Consider the following 19784-nt stretch of genomic DNA (forward strand, 5'->3'; position numbering starts at 1 on the left):
TGGAGATACCGCTGGGACCGGAACACGAACGGGGCACAGGGCGCTAGGTCAAGCGCAAGTTTTATACTGTTTGGCAAATACCTACCCAGTGAGGACACCTTCACGGACTTCACCAAACCAAATAATCCTGGGCATCAGCAGTAAACTAGGATCGGGGTTCGGATGCTTACCTCCCCGCAGGGTCCGCACTGCACGCCGTACGGAGAAGGAGACTGTACCCCAAAGGGATAGTCAGGGCCCCCAAACGCTCCACACTTCGGGGACCCAATCAACAGAGAATGCCGGGGACAGAGCAACCTGGGTCACTACATTGGCACTGATACTTCTCGGGCCCTGAACCAGCCATCCCTGGGTCCACAGTGAGTAGAGACTGTTAAAGACAACCTGGTTTAGTCTCCGTTATTGCCCCCGTTACATCTCCCAGGCACGGCCCTACCTACGGAGGCCGACCATCACAGCTGCCACTACCATCAGCTCTGGGAGTACCCATATTTAGCAGCGGTGGTTCTCCATCCTTAACCGCAACCCGCATAACAAAACTCTTTTCTCCCCTGTAAATACTCCCCATTCCAAAAGGGGCCCAAGGCACGGGAACGGGCTACGGCCACCAGAGTGACACTCCCATTTGCAACCGCCCGGGACCGAGTACCCCATATCCCTGGGCGCTACACATCCAGGACACAGCATGTCCTGATCGTGTACACCCACCCTTAGGCTATGTGCCCACGCTGCGGAAAATGCGCGGATTTTGCCGCGGATTTCTCGCGGAAAAGCCGCGGATTTCCCGAAAATCTGCAGCACAGCTACTCCCCAGCCATTTCTATGGCATTTTGGAAATGCTGTGCGGCTTTTCGTCCTGAAAAATCTGCAACATGCCAATTATTGTTGCGGATTTTCATCCGGATTTTGGCTTTAAAATTGGGGAAAAAAAAATCCGCACCAAAATCCGCATCAAATCCGCGGCAATTCCGCAGTAAATCCGCGGTAAATCCGCACCTTTGAAAAGGTGCGGATTTTGCGGGAAAGCTGCGGATTTTGATGCAGAAAAATCCGCAGCTACATTCTCCCGTGGACACATAACCTTAGAAAGGTAGTAAGACTCTTGTTCGGATATGCTTGGTGTTCTGCCTGAAACGTATCCTAACATATTCAAGGGAGGCATCTATTGGTGTGGAGGTGGGCCACCACAGCTATTACATGCAACTATTGATGATTCAAATATCCTAGAAGTTATGTCTTGATATAGTGGTGGTAAGTTGGCCTTCCACGCTGAAGTTGGCAAGTTCTAAGCTCTGGCTGCCAGTCTTCTACAGAATTATACACCAGAATGACAGCCATGTGCTATTACATATCCCGTTACTGTTCATCATACTGAGCAATGTACAATGTTACAAGCAACATATAACAGATGGCTACGCACATTCTATAGTGGACGAAAAAAAAGCAAACAGATAGCAGGGTTCAATGTCCTTCAGCAGATAAATATAGGAGTGATATTGATTAGCCTAATTGCTTCACAACTCTCAAAATTGACTAGGTTGTTGAACTGATGTTTGCATTAACACACCTTATATTGCTTCCTTATTCATGTGCTTTTAAATAATTGGAATTGAAAATGTTCTATACTGCAATTTGCACTGGCAGCCATTTAAAGCAAAGTTTCACCATTAAACATTAATAAAAAGATAATATGTAGGTCCCGCCTCTGGAACCTGCACCTACTGTATTTCTAGAACGGAGAAAAACGACTCTTATTTCATAGGTATTGTGAATAGAGAGGTGGAACTGTATTCACTTAATAGGAACCTGTCAGCAAAAATAGCAGTATTTACCTGTAGCCATAGTGTAATCTACAGGTAAATACCTTTTTAATCATGTGCAACATCCCAATTGGAAGTGTGGCTACAGGGAGAAAATGAAACTATATTGTCTCTGCAGCCTCTCGTTAACAGTCATTGGGCTGGTGCCAGGACACTGAACAGTAACCCCTCACTATACAATGAGTGCAATGCACTAGCGGACAGAGACAGAAGAAGTCCCTTGTGCAAAAACAGTATGTGTTCCCTTTTTAGCGCAATAGCTCATTAAAATGCACCATTCCACCTGCTTTTGAGGTACAAATGGGCCCCTTACCTCCTTTGCCCCGGTGCGGCAGCACAGGTTGCACCAATGATATGTCCTTCCCTGTCACAATGTAATCACTCCCCTTGTTCCAGAACTGACATCTTGCTATGCAGCTTGTGATTTCTATTGCAGAGTGTTTTAGACATGGTCTGTGTCCTCTGCAGCAGTCACAAAGCAGGTGTAAAATGGGGAGAACACACATTCAAATGTGTGGTACTGCTACCCAAAAGAAATGTTGCAGACACAGGGAGTTGAAGGGAATTCAACAAACAAGTGTAGCGTCCACGGGGCCTTAGGGTACTCGTCACCGGACCAGTGGTTCCTTGGGGTAGCTGTGACTGGCCTAACCCGGCTCCATGACCGCGTCAGCTACATATTAAACAAGAACAGCAAACAAACAGTACAGGTGACGGACCCATGAGAAACGTGTCACCGGTTGCAGTGGTGACTGGGGTCTCGGCCTCCTCCACCGCTGACCCTTCCTGCGACTAGTCCTTTCCCAAGGGCAGTACTGGATGGGGAGTGGGGATGCTTCGCAGCGCCACACGCGGTATGTGGCCAGGAGCTAGCCGCCGCTGCCCAGTCTCTCTCCGGGGCAGGTGTTATGTGCAGCCGGGATGGTTTCGCTCCCCACGGGCGGAGCGAGGTACCCTGGCAGGTTGGTGAGAACGGGGGCGGCAGTTCATGGGAGCACTGGAGCGCAGGGCGGCGGCAGTTACTCACAGAGTCACCGGGTTTGGGTTCCAGTCACTATTTACTGGCTCAGGTGGTATCGCACCCCAGGTGCTGGTCCTCGCTATCAGAGAATGCAGTCGCTTCCCGGTCAGGTCAGAGGCTGGATCCGGTTTGGTAATCTGTGGCCTTTCTCCTCCATGCACAACTCTGTACTCTTTCCCGGTCTCGGTCCGTACGGCCGGTAGCCTGGGCCAATTGTGGGTCGAACCTCTATCCCCCTCTCTCAGGCTCCCTCTCTGCAGCCGCGCCGCGGCCACCCGAACTAGGGCTCTGTACCTTCTTTTGTGCTCAGTCCCATTCTCTGTCACTACTCTCTTTTAGTCCACGATTACAAGTGCCGGGTCCCGTCTCTCTTTAGGTGCTACTGGTCCCAGCTTGGTTGTGCTGTCTGTTCGGTGTTACATCCAGACAGCTCTGTTCTACCTCCCTGAAGGCCTGAAAGCCTCCCTTCAGGGAGCTGCACACTGTGCGTCTGCTCTGTCCAAGCTTGTTCTGGCTGGCTAAAAGTGTCTCTACTCCTAACTGCCCATGTTCCCACCCTTGCAAGTTGTTATGGCGACCTGGGTCTGCTAGGAACTGGCTGAGTCACTTCCTGACTGTGTTTGTAGAAACATTGTTAACCCTTTCCTAGTGACTGCTTCTCCCTGCTGTATGGTGGTGTGAGGTGTGTGTAAACTTACCAGATTAACATCTTGACCTGCTCAGGAAGGATATAATGGTATACCCTGTAGCTACCGGTCTTACGGGCCCTACACAACTACTTTATTTTCTCACATAGATGTTCTGCTTCTTGTGGTTACAACTCAACTAAGTTACAATACTGTTGGCCACTCCTTGGCGGAACCAAGCAAATACAGCTGCTGTCTGAAATGCTATAATATGCAAACATGGAATATATGAAATTAGAGCTGCATTACAGCTTATAGAAAATATGTTAAAAAAAATTGTTACTTAGTTTACAAATTAACCAATTAATGAGAACCCAACAACCATGGCAAGGTGCACCATTTTGATGAGACTCTAACCCTATGTACCGCTTCTGTGCTGAAAGCCTACAATTTTAAGGGTAGGCAAGATCCATCTCTAATTAATAACTCCTTAGAACTACACCTTGCCACAGTTAAAGGGCTCTCATGACTTGGCCAATTTGTGCGCTAAGTATCTTCATTTTTTTAACATATTTTCTACACCAGCAATGCAGTTCCAATTTCATATATTCAATGTTTACATATTTTACCATTTCAGAGTGTAGCTGTACGTTCTTGGGCATATTGAATAGTTGTGACAACGTGCACCTGTTCACACTTGTTTTACTCTGTTTGGAAGCAATTTTCATTTCTTTTTTTATATTTTTAGTACACTACTTGGCGGAGACAAAGTTTTTTTTAATGAAGACATCTTAGGACAATTTAGGTTAAAAAATTATTATTAATATGAAATGTAGAAAAACAAAATTCCAGTCCAAAGAAAAAACATAGTGGTATTAGGAGATCCACGCTCGCCAGTAAGAATGTCCAGACTCTGGTAAAAGAGTAATATTTTTGTTCTTACAGACACCATACTACGCGTTTCGAGGATATGCGCTTACCCCTTCATCAGGTGTTTAAATGGCCATAAAAAAAGAACCACCACAAACATATAAAATCAAAAGACCCGCCCATAAAGAGGGCGGTACATTTGAAGCGCACATAGTATAATATAGTCCATAGAATAAAAAATTCTCACATTAAACATCATATAACATCAATATACATATCATCATTTGATTAATTTACTCTAAATACAAGAATTATAAAATTCAAATAAATAAGGATATCAATAAAAATTCTTTAAAAAAAAAAAATGTTTTCAATGGGAAAGAACCCACCATCTTATGTTATATAGCACCAGATTACATTGGTATTCGACCACACTACCATCTCCTGATTTATGGAATATCAGAGTTGTAAAAATATTCAAATACTAGACCCATTTAAATTGCATATAAAATATAGGAATTCAAAAGAAAAAAAAAAGAGAAAAGAAAAAAGGGGGGCGGGAACAGGGTATGCGCGATATTTATATTTTATATTATTTATAATGTAATGGAGCATATTTAAATTTAAATCATCCTTTGCCTCCTCTGATGAAGATTTATACTTTTAATATGCGAAACGTACATTAGGTCTTTTCTCTTGTGGCCTCTCCTCCTTTCTGCATTACCACCGGCTGAAGTAAGTGTTTCCTTGTTCACATTGGCTATTGTGCCCTCATCTGACACATGGTCGACATTTATGCCTCTGTTTATATGTATGTCATTGTACTGTGACTCTTTATTGTTTTCAGGGCTTATGTCGACATGATTTCAGACTTTACATTGTTGCACTTACTTCTCCCGATGGTCTTTTTTTTCTGCTGTGTATCGTTTCTTGATTCCACACTACTCTTGGTATTGTACCATTTATTGCAGCAGAAACCGGCCTTCCTGTGTTTCCTTTTTCTCTGTTCCCCTTCCTCTTTCCCCATCCTTTTTCTCATTTTCTGGATAATTTCTCTTTCATGATTGATTTTACTTGGTTTTACATCAATAAAGATTTGTAATTTTTCACTACTTTCATTTTTCTGTGCCTTTGTACTCCATTTCTCCTATATTTATTAATATGGAATGTAGTGCAAATGTATTAAATATTTACCGATTGCCATTTTCACCACCGCTCTGGTCCTCTTCGGGGTCACTTGAGTGGTCATCTCTTTTGTCAGCTCACACGTGGACCTGATCATGGGATGTTGGAAGGAAACAGAGGGTCACTACAGAGACCACAACCACGCTTCTGTGGGTGTGATATCGGCTGGCTGGACTACACAGCAGGAGTACACACCACTACAACTAGTCAAATTAATTAGCATATGCAGGAACAAAAGATTAAAATGCTGATCTTATGATTGTACAAGCAACTTTTCTTTAACATTGGGGTTGCTTAAAATGAGCATTTAATGACAAATGCAGTGCTGTATTTAGTTACTAGGGGTAAATCCTGTTGTCAGGTTCCCTTTAAAAGAAGTGCATGGCTCTAAACTCACCGAGTGTCATGGTTGCATCTCACACCGTTCACACTCCAGAGTCTGACACTCCTCACTATGCCTTCTTTGGTGCTTCTGAGTAACAAAGACAGGCTTGGGTGTCGACCATCTGTGTTCTCATTAGTGATTGGGCTTGCAGGAGTTAATTTCTGCTAGCCTGCTGGTTACCTCTTGGATCACATTGGATCACATGTTGTGGGAGACCTATCACAGTCAATCCCCGCCTTTTTAAGATGGAGCAGCCTGTCTTCCCATGCCGACTATAGCTTTAGCTACACCAGTCCATGTGTTGTTGTATCCCAGTGATGCTGGTGATTGTATTGCTCTGTGCATGGAGTTGTTGTGGAGTTCTTTAATCATTCTGTTTTTTCCTTCCTGCTCTAAAGGGTGCTTTACACGCTGCAACATCGCTAGCGATAGCTAGCAATGTCGTGCACGATAGTGTGGCTCCCTGGACAAGCCAGGTCGTCACAGCACAACACCTACATACCCCACACTCCCGGTCAGGCACACCAAAGTCAGACACAAACCCTTGTTGCCTTCCTCTAGGGGCTGATGTTCACACCAGGGGGTGGGCCAGGCGGTTGGCCCCGCCCACCGAGGAGTTCACAGTCCTGGAGGCGGGAAGAGAGGCAGTGGAGATTAGTGTTGGAAGTGGAAGTGGAAGGGGGAAAGTGACAGTTAAGAAGCCTGAAGTTGGTCCGGGTGTGTGGCCCGGACAGATCAGCAAGGTTGGCAGACGGTGGTGACCGTCTGCAGGAGTGGCCTATTGGAGCTAACCGTAAGGACCGTGGATGGGGGGTGGCCCGGCGGTACCGGACCGGTACGCAAAGAGAAGCCAGCACCATCCGGCAGGGGCTTATGGACCCCAGCAAGGCTAGGAGTCGCCGTGAATTTGCCAAATCCGTTAGTGAAGGGAACCTCCTGGGTTTCCCAGCAGCCAAGTCCCGTCAGAAGGCAACAGTCCAACCAAGAGAGGGAAACACAGTCACTGCCAAGGCTAAAGTTCCCAGGGCCAGAGCCTGCGGGCAAAAGGGGCTCCTTCAGCACCCATCCAAGCTGGGGAGCAGGTTACCGGTGGGAACCCATTGGAACCGTACACGTTGCACAGGTGCAGGGAAAGGCAGTCACCATCAACCTGCCGGGAGGAGAAACACCGCAGCCGTCTGTGGGACTCGTCCATCCAGCCATGTGTTTTACCGAGAACTGTGTCCTCATCATTGGCTGAGTGAGTACCACCGTGCCGTGCGGCACAGCGCTGCCCCCGTGACCCTGCACCTCGCCAGGCCCCGTAACCCGCCTGCCATCCATCTCTACCCCATCACCGGGCCCCGGGACAACCAACCCCCTACCCACGGAGGGAAGAACTAACATCCAGGCTGCTCCCTGTCATCGCTCCCGGGATCCCCGTCCAGAGCAGCGGTGGTGTCACCAATCTCACCACAACCGTGGGTGGCGTCACGGACAATAACCAAATCCCCACAATCCAATCCCCACCCTTTTCACTCACGGGCGAGGAGCGCCGCTCGAGTCCCCGGGATCCGGCCCACCACTCGAGCCACCACCGAGCAGCAGCAGCCGCAGCAGCAGCGGCCGGACCCGAGCAGTGGGAGAGCGCAGCGTCCCCTCCTCCGCCCGCGACAATAGCACCTGCCCTCGTTGTTCGTATGACATTTGGTGATCGCTCCCGTAGCGAACATTATCGCTACGGCAGCGTCACACGCACATACCTTTTCAGCGACGTCGCTGTGACCGCCGAACAATCCCTCCTTCGAGGGGGAGGTGTGTTCGGCGTCAAAGCGACGTCACTGCAGCGTCACTAAGCAGCCGCCCAATAGCAGAGGAGGGACGGAGATGAGCGGCCGGAACATGCTGGTGGACGCAGGTAAGGAGATGTTCGTTGTTCCTGCGGCGTCACACATAGCGATGTGTGACTCCGCAGGAACGAAAGAACAACCAGCGGCATGCACCACCAATGATATTATGAAAAGGAGCGACGTGTCAACGATCAACGATTTTTGATGTTTTTGCGATCGTTGATCATCGCTCCTTGGTGTCACACGCTGCAATGTCGCTCATGGTGCCAAATGTGCGTCACTAACGACGTGACCCCCGACGATATATCGTTAGCGATGTCGCAGCGTGTAAAGCATCCTTTAGTTTCCTCCTTATCACTTGTTGTCTAAAGGCCCTGTCACACACAGAGATAAATCTGCGGCAGATCTGTGGTTGCAGTGAAATTGTGGACAATCAGTGGCAGGTTTGTGGCTGTGTACAAATGGAACAATATGTCCATGATTTCACTGCAACCACAGATCTGCCAAAGATTTATCTCTGTGTGTGATGGGGCCTTAATACCTCTGTGTGAGCTTGCTGCGTGCTCAAGTTTTGGTTTCCCCTATTTGTCCTTATCTGTGGGCGCTACCACCCTTGATCTGGCCCTCCCCTGGGGTGAGAGAAAGGGGGTATTAGATCAGGGCTTTATGGGAGCAGGGCAAGGGAGGTGGCACAAATATCTTCACAATCAGACGTATCTCTGGGATTAGGGACAGCTAGGGATATTCAGATATTCAAGTATATCTTTTCTATCTCGTGATACATGGGGCTTCATTTTGATGTCAGTGATGTTCTCTTTTTTTTTTTTAATGTATAAGTGGCACACTATAGCCACGAGCACACACTGAGTATTTGGTGAGTTTTTTACTTCAATATTTGTAAGCCAAAACCAGGTGTGGATAAAAATGCAGAAGGGGTGCCCGTGTCTCGATTATACTTTCCACTCCTGGTTTTGTGTTACAAATACTGAGGTAAAAAAATGCACTAAATACTTAATATGTGCACGTGGCTTAAGTGTCATGATTCCTTCACTCAGTGTGTCTTAGATGCAGTGAATTACAGTTCAGCCAGTTTGGTGAGTGACAGCTCGGCCATCCAATCTGAGGAAGGGGCATGCCGAGCTGTTAGTGACAGTGCAGAAGCTCAATCGGAGCTAGGGCTTGCTGGGTTTGCTTTCGGTGTCTCCTGTTCGGAGAGATTACCTGGCCATTTAGCTGGCTGACAGTCTCTAATATCTGGTAGTCATAGCCTTATCTTCGTGGTGTATATGTACCGTGTTTTGCAGTGTTTGGTTTCGGATTTATTGGACCTTGCCTCTGACCATCCGTTTTGCCTACCCCCTTTGTTTTGATCCACTGCCTTCCTGGAAATCTGACCTCGGACTGTGACCTGACTACGCCTTTGTCTTACCCCTTGTTTATGATAAGCTTTCTTGGTATCTGACCATGGACCTCTTGACTACCTTTCCTCACGGCATGTCTGTGAGTAGTGACTAGTTTCACATTAAGGGAAATAAGTGTCTGTGTTTTCCATTTTTCTTTTTTCATGACCACTAAGGAACACTCAAATATGCATTAAAAAAAATCTGTTCCCCCCTTCTGTAACAATTATTTTTATATATGGCACTTTTTATTTAGGGTGGCAGGGCCAGTAACACTGATTTGGATTGACAGTGGCATTTTTATTTAGTTTATTAATTTTTACCTGCTACTATTTATTCATTCATTTTATAAGTAATATATTTTGCACATTGTGCCCTCCATAACGTCACAAAATACATATTTTTGGGGGGAAGGGGAGGGGCATTTCAATATATAAATATTTAATTTTCATCTTCTTTCCCTTGTCTCTGCGGCTGGTATATTAGTCAAAACCCGCTAACCATTCATTGTGTATGACAGCCCCCTTACTTTCCTACAACAGATATCGGGGAGAGAAGCATCAGGCATTTTATCTCCCAATCCTTTTATTCTCAAGGGAGATAAGTCATTGCCAGATGTGTCTGGCAGTGGCTTTCTCCTCTCTGCATTTTAAAAAAACCATGAACACTCAGATGAACCATGTGATCATGTCATGTGTGTAGAGGAGTTGGGAAAAATAGCTACCTGCCAAATAAATCTTCAGTTGACAGCTATCTACTGTGCACAGTCTGTGTAAAATCTCCCTGAAATATCAGTGCCCTTATTTAATCAAGAATACTTCCGCTTTGAGTTCTATCAAGTTTAAAGCTTACTTTCACCTTTGAACACCATTATATAATCTACAGAAAATAAAACAAAATGTTGAAGGAAAGAAAAGTTGAATGATGACAATGAGTGATGTGCACATGTGATGGCTTCGGCTAGCCAAGGCCAGATGTTGTTCAACTGAAGGAGGGAGATCACCAGTTCTTTAACAATAGTGTAATAATCAGCTATTTAATTACAACTATGTACATTAGATAGCAAGTAAACAAATTCTTGTACATTTCATCTCAAATACAAAGCATCTCTAAACACAGTTTGTGGTTACTTCTTCACACACATATTCTTGCCTTCATTATCTCACTTGCTTCACCACCACCTAGATTAGCACCAAAATACAGTCGATGAAAGACCTCTTTTTTACTAGCGGTTCCACATCTTATCTGCCTCCTAGAGGAATGATTTGCAGCTGCTAATATGGCCGGACTTAGGCTATGTGCGCACAGTGCGTTTTTGCGTGTTTTTCGGGTGCGTTTTTGGCCTCAAAACTGCATAACTTTGCTTCCCCAGCAAAGTCTATGAGTTTTCATTTTTGCTGTCCGCACACAACTGTTTTTTTAAGCTGCGTTTTTGAGCTTGAAAAAAAAAATGGACATGTCAATTCTTTCCTGGGTTTTTCTGCATTTTCCGCCCATGCAATGCATTGGAAAAACGCAGCAAAACGCAGAGATCAAAAATGCAGCAAAACGCAGCCAAAAACGCACCAAATCGCGGTAAAAACGCATGCGTTTTTGATGCGTTTTTTCGACGCAGGTGCATTTTTGTGCGTTTTTAGCGGCCAAAAACGCACAAAAACGCAGCGTCAAAAAAACGCAGCATGCGCACATAGCCTTAAGGTACCGTCACACTAAGCGACGCTCCAGCGATTCCACTAGCAACCTGACCTGGCAGGGATCGCTGGAGCGTCGCTACACAGGTTGCTGGTGAGCTGTCAAACAGGCAGATCTCACCAGCAACCAGTGAACAGCCCCCAGCCAGCAGCGACGCGTGGAAGCGATGCTGCGCTTGGTAACTAAGGTAAATATCGGGTAACCAACCCGATATTTACCTTGGTTACCAGCGCACACCGCTTAGCGCTGGCTCCCTGCACTCCTAGCCAGAGTACACATCGGGTTAATTAGTCGATGTGTAGTCTGGCTATGTGTGCAGGGAGTAGGGAGCCGGCACTGACAGCGTGAGAGCGGCGGACGCTGGTAACGAAGGTAAATATCGGGTAACCAAGGAAAGGGCTTCTTGGTTACCCGATATTTACATTGGTTACCAGCGTCCGCAGAAGCCGGCTCCCTGCTCACTGCACATTCAGTTGTTGCTCTCTTGCTGTCACACACAGCAATGTGCGCTTCACAGCAGGAGAGCAACAACTAAAAAATGGTCCAGGACATTCAGCAACAACTAGCGACCTCACAGCGGGAGCCAGGTTGTTGCTGGATGTCACACACAGCAACATCGCTAGCAACATCGCTGTTGCGTCACAAAAGTCGTGCCTCAGCAGCGATGTTGCTAGCGATGTTGCTTAGTGAGACGTGGCCTTTAGCTTCAAGCTTTCCGATGCCTAAGGAACGCTTGCCCGGGGAACTCGCGTCATCTCACGTTTCAGCTCTGTATTGGCCCTTTACCTTTTTGAGTTGTAAACTCAAGACTGTGCTGTTAGGTGTCCTGTTTCAGGACACGTCTCAGCTTGGTCACTTAGTCCCTTGGTCAGTCCTTTGAAATATCTCAACCACATCACTCTGTCTCGTGATCACTCTCTCAATCCAAGATGTCGCTATTCTTTGCCCTGATCTCTTCCCACCCTAGGGACATCCACGTCATGTGGCCTCATTGACAAACCAAATGTTAGGTCAGTCTCTGCCACACGCTGGGTCCTTTCTCACATTCTGACAGTTAACTCTACACTGTCTCCTCACCTAGCCCCTCCCATTCTAAGCTAGTTCCAAACACTAACACTGTCAACACCTACTCACTACCGGTAGCTGGGCAGAACACAGATTCATCATATGGCAGTGCTAAACATTATACAGGCAAACATTATAATATCACATTATACATTACATATTAAAAGAACACTATTGATATCTTCAAGGGGGAACATGACTGTCACAATACATTTGAGATAGCGGGGAACCAGGGTTCCTAAACTGTACCTCAAGCTAGGGACCTTATGCTATCCTTAATCTCAGGGATACTCCTGATGGTGGAGAGGCCTGCATCTCCTTCATGGCACTGCTCCTAACCAGTCCTGATCTGATTCACCCTCCCCCCAGGAAGGAACGGGACACGAGTGTGTAGAAAATCACAGATGAAGACAGACAAGGGAAAAAACAAAACTCTGTCTCACACACACACACACACACACACACACACACACACACACACACACACACACAAAGGTAAAGACAATTAGGGATTTATGAAGAAAAACAACAGCAAGAAGGAAGTACAAAACAGGTAAACTCCACAACTGCTCTAAGCAATAGGCACAACTTAAGCACAACTTTCACCAGAGAGACTGGGCCATCACTCCTCACAGACCAACATAGAATAAACTATAGCTGTCATGGGTAGAAGAATTTGAACAGCATAAACAGGAGGGGAGCAGATGTGATAAATCTCCCCACAACATGTGATGAAAGGAGAAAGCAGACTAGCAGAGATTAACTCTTGCTAACCTGCCTATGAATCAGCATACAGCAGATCGACGCCCAGGTCTGTCTGTGTTGATCCCAGACACCAGAGAAACAATCGAGCGGAGTATCAGAATCTGCAATCTGAACAGAGTCCAATGCTACCATGGCAGTCGAAGAAGTTTGTGCAAAACTCCCTGGGACAGTACACCTCCCTCTAAGAGGGGCCTTTGGAGCCTCAGGACCCGGTCTCTCAGGATGGAGACAATGGAATGTCCTAACCAGGCTCTCAGCATGGATATCTGAGGCTGGTACCCAAATCCTCTCCTCAGCACCATAATTATGCCAATTAACCAAATACTGTGAAGATTGGCAAACAAAACGTGAATCAATTATTTTGGACACCTGAAATTCTTATGACCCATCGACTAAGACTGGAGGCGGAGGTAAGGAAGAGGCTTTCCCAAACCCACATATTTCTTTCATAGAAATCTATGGAAATCATTATGAATCTTGTAAGATGCCGGTAACACCAGGGGGAAAGCAACCAGATTAATGACTGCTGTAATTTTGTACGGACCCATAAAATGAGGTGCTAACTTTACTGGAAGTATCTTAAGCTTAATGTTTCATGTAGATGACCACACCAGATCATCCACACGTCTACAGGCACATGTCTACAGGCACATGTGTACAGTCAGCTGCACATTTATACTTTGAACCCATGTCACGCAAATGCTGCTGAGCCCTCTCCCATGTAGACAATAATACTGAGACTAATAGGTCCTCCCCAGGTACCCCTGATGAGTGCCTCTCCTGAAACATACAGAACTGGGGATGACGGCCTAAAGGCCACTTTACACACTGCGATATCGGTACCGATATCGCTAATGTGGGTACCCGCCCCCATCTGTTGTGCGACATGGGCAAATCGCTGCCCGTGGCGCACAACATCGCCAAGAGCAGTCACACATACTTACCTGCCTAGCGACGTCGCTGTGACCGGCGAACCGCCTCCTTTCTAAGGGGGCGGTCCGTGCGGCGTCATAGCGACGTCACAGCAGCGTCACTGAACCGCCGCCCAATAGCAGCGGAGGGGCGGAGATGAGCGGGACGTAACATCCCGCCCACCTCCTTCCTTCCGCATTGTGGCCAGGAGGCAGGTAAGGAGAGCTTCATCGTTCCTGCGGCGTCACACGGAGCGATGTGTGCTGCCGCAGGAACGACGAACAACTTTGTTACTGCTGCAGTAACGATAATCGAGAATGGACCCCCATGTCACCGATGAGCGATTTTGCACGTTTTTGCAACGATGCAAAATCGCTCATAGGTGTCACACGCAACGGCAACGCTAATGCGGCCGGATGTGCGTCACGAATTCCGTGACCCCAACGAGATCGCATTAGCGATGTAGTGTGTAAAGCCCCCTATAGACATAAAAAAAGGAGATATACCAGAAGATTCATGGCGACAATTATTGATGGCAAATTCGGCGAGACGTAGGAACAAGGACAACTCTACCTTATTATCTGTAACAAAACAACTCAAATATTGCTCCAAATTCTGATTCATGGGTTCTGTTTTCCCATTAGTCTGAGGGTGGAATGCCGACAAATGCTTTCTAAACATTGGCAATAAACAAAATTCCTCTATCAGACAATATTAGAGGGGACTGCAAGGAGTTTCACAATCTCACAAATAAACACTTGGGTTAAAGTCTTGGTATTAGGTAACAACGGAAAAGCGATAAAATGTGGCATCTTAAAATCCTATCCACAAACACCAAAATTACCATATTACCAGCAGAGGAAGGTTAATCCGTAATAAAGTTCATTGAAATGTCTGTCCAAGATTGACTAGGAACACTCAAAGTCTGCAAACATCTCAAAGGACGAGAGTGAGGTGACTTTGAGCGAGCACAGGTAGCACACGCAGATACATAGGTTACCACATCACTCTGAATTCTGAGCCACCAAAAGTGACACAATAGGAGAAACAAAGTACCTTTAACCCAAGTGTGACCAGCCAGGACAGAATCATGATGCTCCCCCAGAACCTAAAAACGAAGATTCAGGGAAACAAACAACTTGTTCACCGGAATCCCAGATGGCACATTACCTTGAGCCTTAGCAATCTCAGACTCCACATCAGTGCTGAGCACCGACACCACCATTCCCTTCTGAACTATGGTGACAGGTTCCTCAAAGGGTTCCACCAAACCGGAAAACTCCTAGACAAAGCATCGTTCTTTTTAGAGCTAGGCCAATAAGTAACAAAAAAATTAAACCTAAAAAATAATGACCATCGAGCTTGTCTCAGTGTTAAGGGTACTTTACACGCTGCCGATATCGCTAGCGAGCGTACCCGCCCCCGTCGGTTGTGTGTCACGGGCAAATAGCTGCCCGTGGCGCACAACATCGCTTACATCCGTCACACGGACTTACCTTCCCTGCGACGTCGCTCTGGCTGGCGAACCGCCTCCTTTCTAAGGGGGCGGTTTGTGCGACGTCACACGGCAGCCGTCCAATAGCAGAGGAGGGGCGAAGATGAGCAGCTGGAACATGCTGCCCACCTCCTTCCTTCCTCATTGCCGGTGGACGGAGGTAAGGAGATGTGCGGCACTCCTGCGGTGTCACACATAGCGATGTGTGATGCCGCAGGAACAACATCGCTACTGACCAGACAACGATTTTTCATAAATAAACAACCTCTCTCAGACAAACGATTTTTGACTCTTTTGCGATCGTTTAAGGTCGCTCCAGCCTGTCACACGCTGCGATGTCGCTAACGAGGCCGGATGTGCGTCACAAACACCGTGACCCCGACGATATATCGTTAGCGATGTTGCAGCGTGTAAATGGCCCTTTAGACGTTTAGTCGACTCAAGGTAAAGAAGGTTTTTATGGTCGGTAATTACTGTAACAGGATGGGTAGTTGCCACCAGAAAGTGATCGCCAGTAATTCCCTTTTACCAATATCATAATTACGTTTGGCTGAAGATAAATGCTTAGAAAAGAAGGTACATGGATGAAGTTTACCAAGAGACGGGCCTTGAGACCATAAAGCTCCCACCCACACATCAACCTCCATCGTAAAAGGTTGAGATACGTCAGGCTGTATCAATACCTGTGCCAACAAGAAGCACTTTTTAATATAGTCAAAGTATATAAAGCACCCTAAGTCTATCTAAGAAGTCCATACCCTTCTTAGTCATGTCAGTAAGCTATAGCAGAGAATTTCTCAATAAACGTCTGATAATAATTACCGTATTTTTTGCTTTATAAGACGCACTTTTCCTCCCCAAATTTTGGGAGGAAAATGGGGGGTGCGTCTTATAAAGCGGTAGCGGGGGGGGGGGGGGGTCCTGTCTGAGGCGATCTGGCGGCCGGGTGCCTGTGGCTGCATGCAAGCGGCCGGGTACCTGTACTTGCGTGCAGCGGCAGCCGGGTACCCGTGGCTGTGTGCGGGCGGCAGCGGGTGCTGTGTGGGGTCGGCAGCCGGGTACCTGTGCTTGCATGCGGTGGCAGACGGGTACCCATGGCTGTGTGCGGGCGGCAGCCGGGTGCTGTGTGCGAGCGGCAGTCGGGTGCCCGTGCGGGCGGCAGCCGGCTGCCGCCCTCACACAGGTACCCGGCTGCCGCCCTCACACAGTCACCCAGCTGCTGCCCGCACACAGCCATGGGTACCCGGCTGCCACCGCACGCAAGCACAGGTACCCGGCGGCTTGTACGCAGGGTGGGCGGGCAGCCTGCTGGTTGCCACTCTGTGCATGCGGGGCGGGCGGCTGTGCAGCTTACCAGTTGTCCGCGGTCCCACTTTCAAATGATGGCGCCGGTGGAGCTCTTGGATGAGAGCTCCATCTGCGCACGCGCTGCTCCGGGAGTCAGCGCGTGCGCAGATGGAGCCCTTGGATGAGAGCTCCATCTGCGCATGCGTCGCTCCGGGCGCCATTACTTGAATCGGGACCACGGACACACTCCACCACTGAGCCGTCGCCGCCGCTCCCACCACTGAGCCATCGCCGCCGCTCCCACCACTGAGCCGTCGCCGCCGCTGCCACCACTAAACCGGGACCGCGGACACACTCCACCACTGAGCAGTCCCTGCCACTGCCACCACTGAGCAGTTGCAGCCGCTCCCACCACTGAGCCGTCGCCGCCACTCCCACCACTGAGCCGTCGCCGCCGCTGCCACCACTGAACTGGGACCGCGGACACACTCCACCAGTGAGCAGTCCCTGCCACCACTGAGCAGTCGCCGCCGCCGCTGCCACCACTGAACCGGGACCGCGGACACTCACTGCACCGGCCTGCTGCAGGGCTCACCCGCCACGGCTGCTGCCGCCACCACGGACCCCACGGATCCTGCCACCGCGGACGCCACCGCGCCTGCAACCACGGACGCCACGGCCCCTGCAACCACGGACCCCGCTGCCACTGACCTGCCGCGCCTGCCAGCACAACCTATGCCTCCTGTGACCCCGCTTCACCACCACTGCTGCCCCCCTCCGGTAAGAGAACACCGGAGTATAAGACGGACCCCATTTTTCTTTTTTTTACCTTTTTTTATGTCTAAGTTTGGGGTGCGTCTTATATTCCGGTGCGTCTTATAAAGCGAAAAATACGGTAGCTAAGCCTAAAAAACGTTGCAATCTCGTTGCAAACGTTGAGGTTCTCAGGACGGTCCCATGTCAAAATAGCGTGTAATTTAGTGGTATCCATCCGAAAACCTGCAGCTGAGATAGTGTAAACAAAAATAATAATTATCTTTATTTCTATAGCGCCAACATATTCCGCAGCGCTTTACAATTCAGGAGGATCATATACAAACAAGTAACAGTTATAGAAATAAAATATTTAGAGGGAAAAAAAGACAACCCTGCTCGTGAGAGCTTACAATCTACAATGCGATATGGGGGGGCGGGCAAGGTACACATGCTTATTTACAATGACAATCCAACCATCTCAAGGAAATGGGGGATAGATAATGGCTTCCTGGACCAGATGGCCAGAACATTGAGATGCATTTGGGTGCCATGGAGTTTGACGTGGGGTTATGTTGTGAGAAGTTGTAGAGGGACTATGTGAATTTGAATTTGATTAGGGAGTGTGGAATGGAAAGTTCTTGAATGGCAAACACACATTTTTCTAGCTTAATGTACAATTTATTTACTCTGAAAATTTGTAATCCTTGCCTCATATGTTCCAAATGAGACTCAAAATCCTGTGACAAAGAAGAAACTAGCAACTATTGCCCTAATGTGCCCTTTAGCCAAATTCTCTGTTATATATTCTTTGATAGATAATCTCTTAGGGCCCGACCAGTTGAACATTCTGCATTTCGGCAATTTTGCCCCTGGTCTCAACCTTATGGTGCAATCTTAAGGTCTATGTGGTGGCAACGTCTGACAACCTTTCTCAGAAAACACATCACAAAAATCTGAGATAGGAGCTGAAAGACTAGAGGTTACCGCTGAAATACAGTTTCCTAGACAGTGTTCTTTACAATATGTAGCCAGTCCAGAACACAAATATAGAATGTTACCTTGTGGAATCGCACGTGCGCTAGGAGTTTAGCACCAACGTGGAATGTCTCTCGAATGCGGGGTGCCCGTCTATAAACAGGGGATAATCCAAACAACTCCAGAAAGGGAAACAGACTGCACTCATCCACTGTGCCGAAATCTTTTTATTAGAACATGTGCAGATTAAAAGGTGCAGGTTCCTCGCAAGGGACAATATGTGCCTCACTTAATTATGTCTTAGGTTTTCCCTGGTTTGTATTACATAACATGACTGTTGACTGGAAAACCCAATACAATTTGCATTCTGAATGGAGTACCCCTTTATCGAGTTCAAGCCCCTGTACACAGTCAACAATACCCCCTGAAAAAGAGGGGATGAATTAATGGCAAAAGTCCATACCTCTAACCCATAAAAATGAGTAAACTGTTCATCAATGTTTGCCCTTGAACCACTATCCAGAAAGACTGTAATAGGGACATCTAGACCCCAACCTTAACCCTTACGGGTATAAACATTGAGACCTCATAGTGAAGGAATCCAAGTTGGAACCCCCCAACCAACCTTAGTCTAAATGTTTTCCTACTGTCGTTTTTTCTTGACCACATAGTTGCAGGTACTGACAAAGTGTCCCTTTTTGCCATAGAAAAAAACAAACTCTTTCCCTTTTAGGAGTAGTGAAGTTTCTCCCCCCATGGACATCGTTCCAAGCTGAAACCTCCGGAGGTAATGTTGGTACAGTAACTCCATCTTGGTCTTATGAGACCTCTGCCAGAAACGGCGATCAATACGTATTACTAGAAACATAGCACACTCAAGAGAAGGAGGCGTTTCGTACATTACCAATGCCTCCTTAACCCTCTCAGATACATCCTGTATGTCATATGGCTGTAAGCCATAATCATCAACATTCACAGAAATAAACACTTGCAATAGATCACTCTGTGTGTAATGATTGTATATAATATATGCATTTCCCTTTTTGTATTGATTTACTGAAATAAATAACATTTTTGATATTCTAATTTATTGATATACACCTGTATATCAATAAAACAGACCAGCAGTCATGATGTAAGGAGTCCTCTTACGACCTCTGCCGCACGGTGGGGTGCATGGCTACATGAAAATCCTGGTCCTGGCTGAGCGCGTGGACTTGTGTTGTGTAGGCCATACCTCTCTGCAGGCCGCACATTGCCGATGCCTTCGGCTGGCCAGGACGAGATAACGGTTCAGACTGACACGAAGGCCACGAGTTCATTTTATGTAACAACAGTTTATATAGCAGATCTTAAAAAAAATAAAATAAATAAAATAATGAGCCAGCGTATGAGTTTATATACATGCAAATTACGAGTGCATTTATATGCACTATTACTATTTTACTTATTTACAGCAAGGTATATGTCCATATTATTTTCTTCTTGGATTTTGTTATTAGATCTTTAGTAACAACTTCACCTGTAAGATAGAAGGCACGTAACATTAAAACAGTTCCAGTTCCACAGCATATATTCAGACAGTTATACAGTTAGGTCCAGAAATATTTGGACAGTGACACAAGTTTTGTTATTTTAGCTGTTTACAAAAACATGTTCAGAAATACAATTATATATATAATATGGGCTGAAAATGCACAC

This window comes from Anomaloglossus baeobatrachus, chromosome 3 (assembly GCF_048569485.1).
Source record: "Anomaloglossus baeobatrachus isolate aAnoBae1 chromosome 3, aAnoBae1.hap1, whole genome shotgun sequence".
NCBI classification, from domain to species: domain Eukaryota; kingdom Metazoa; phylum Chordata; class Amphibia; order Anura; family Aromobatidae; genus Anomaloglossus; species Anomaloglossus baeobatrachus.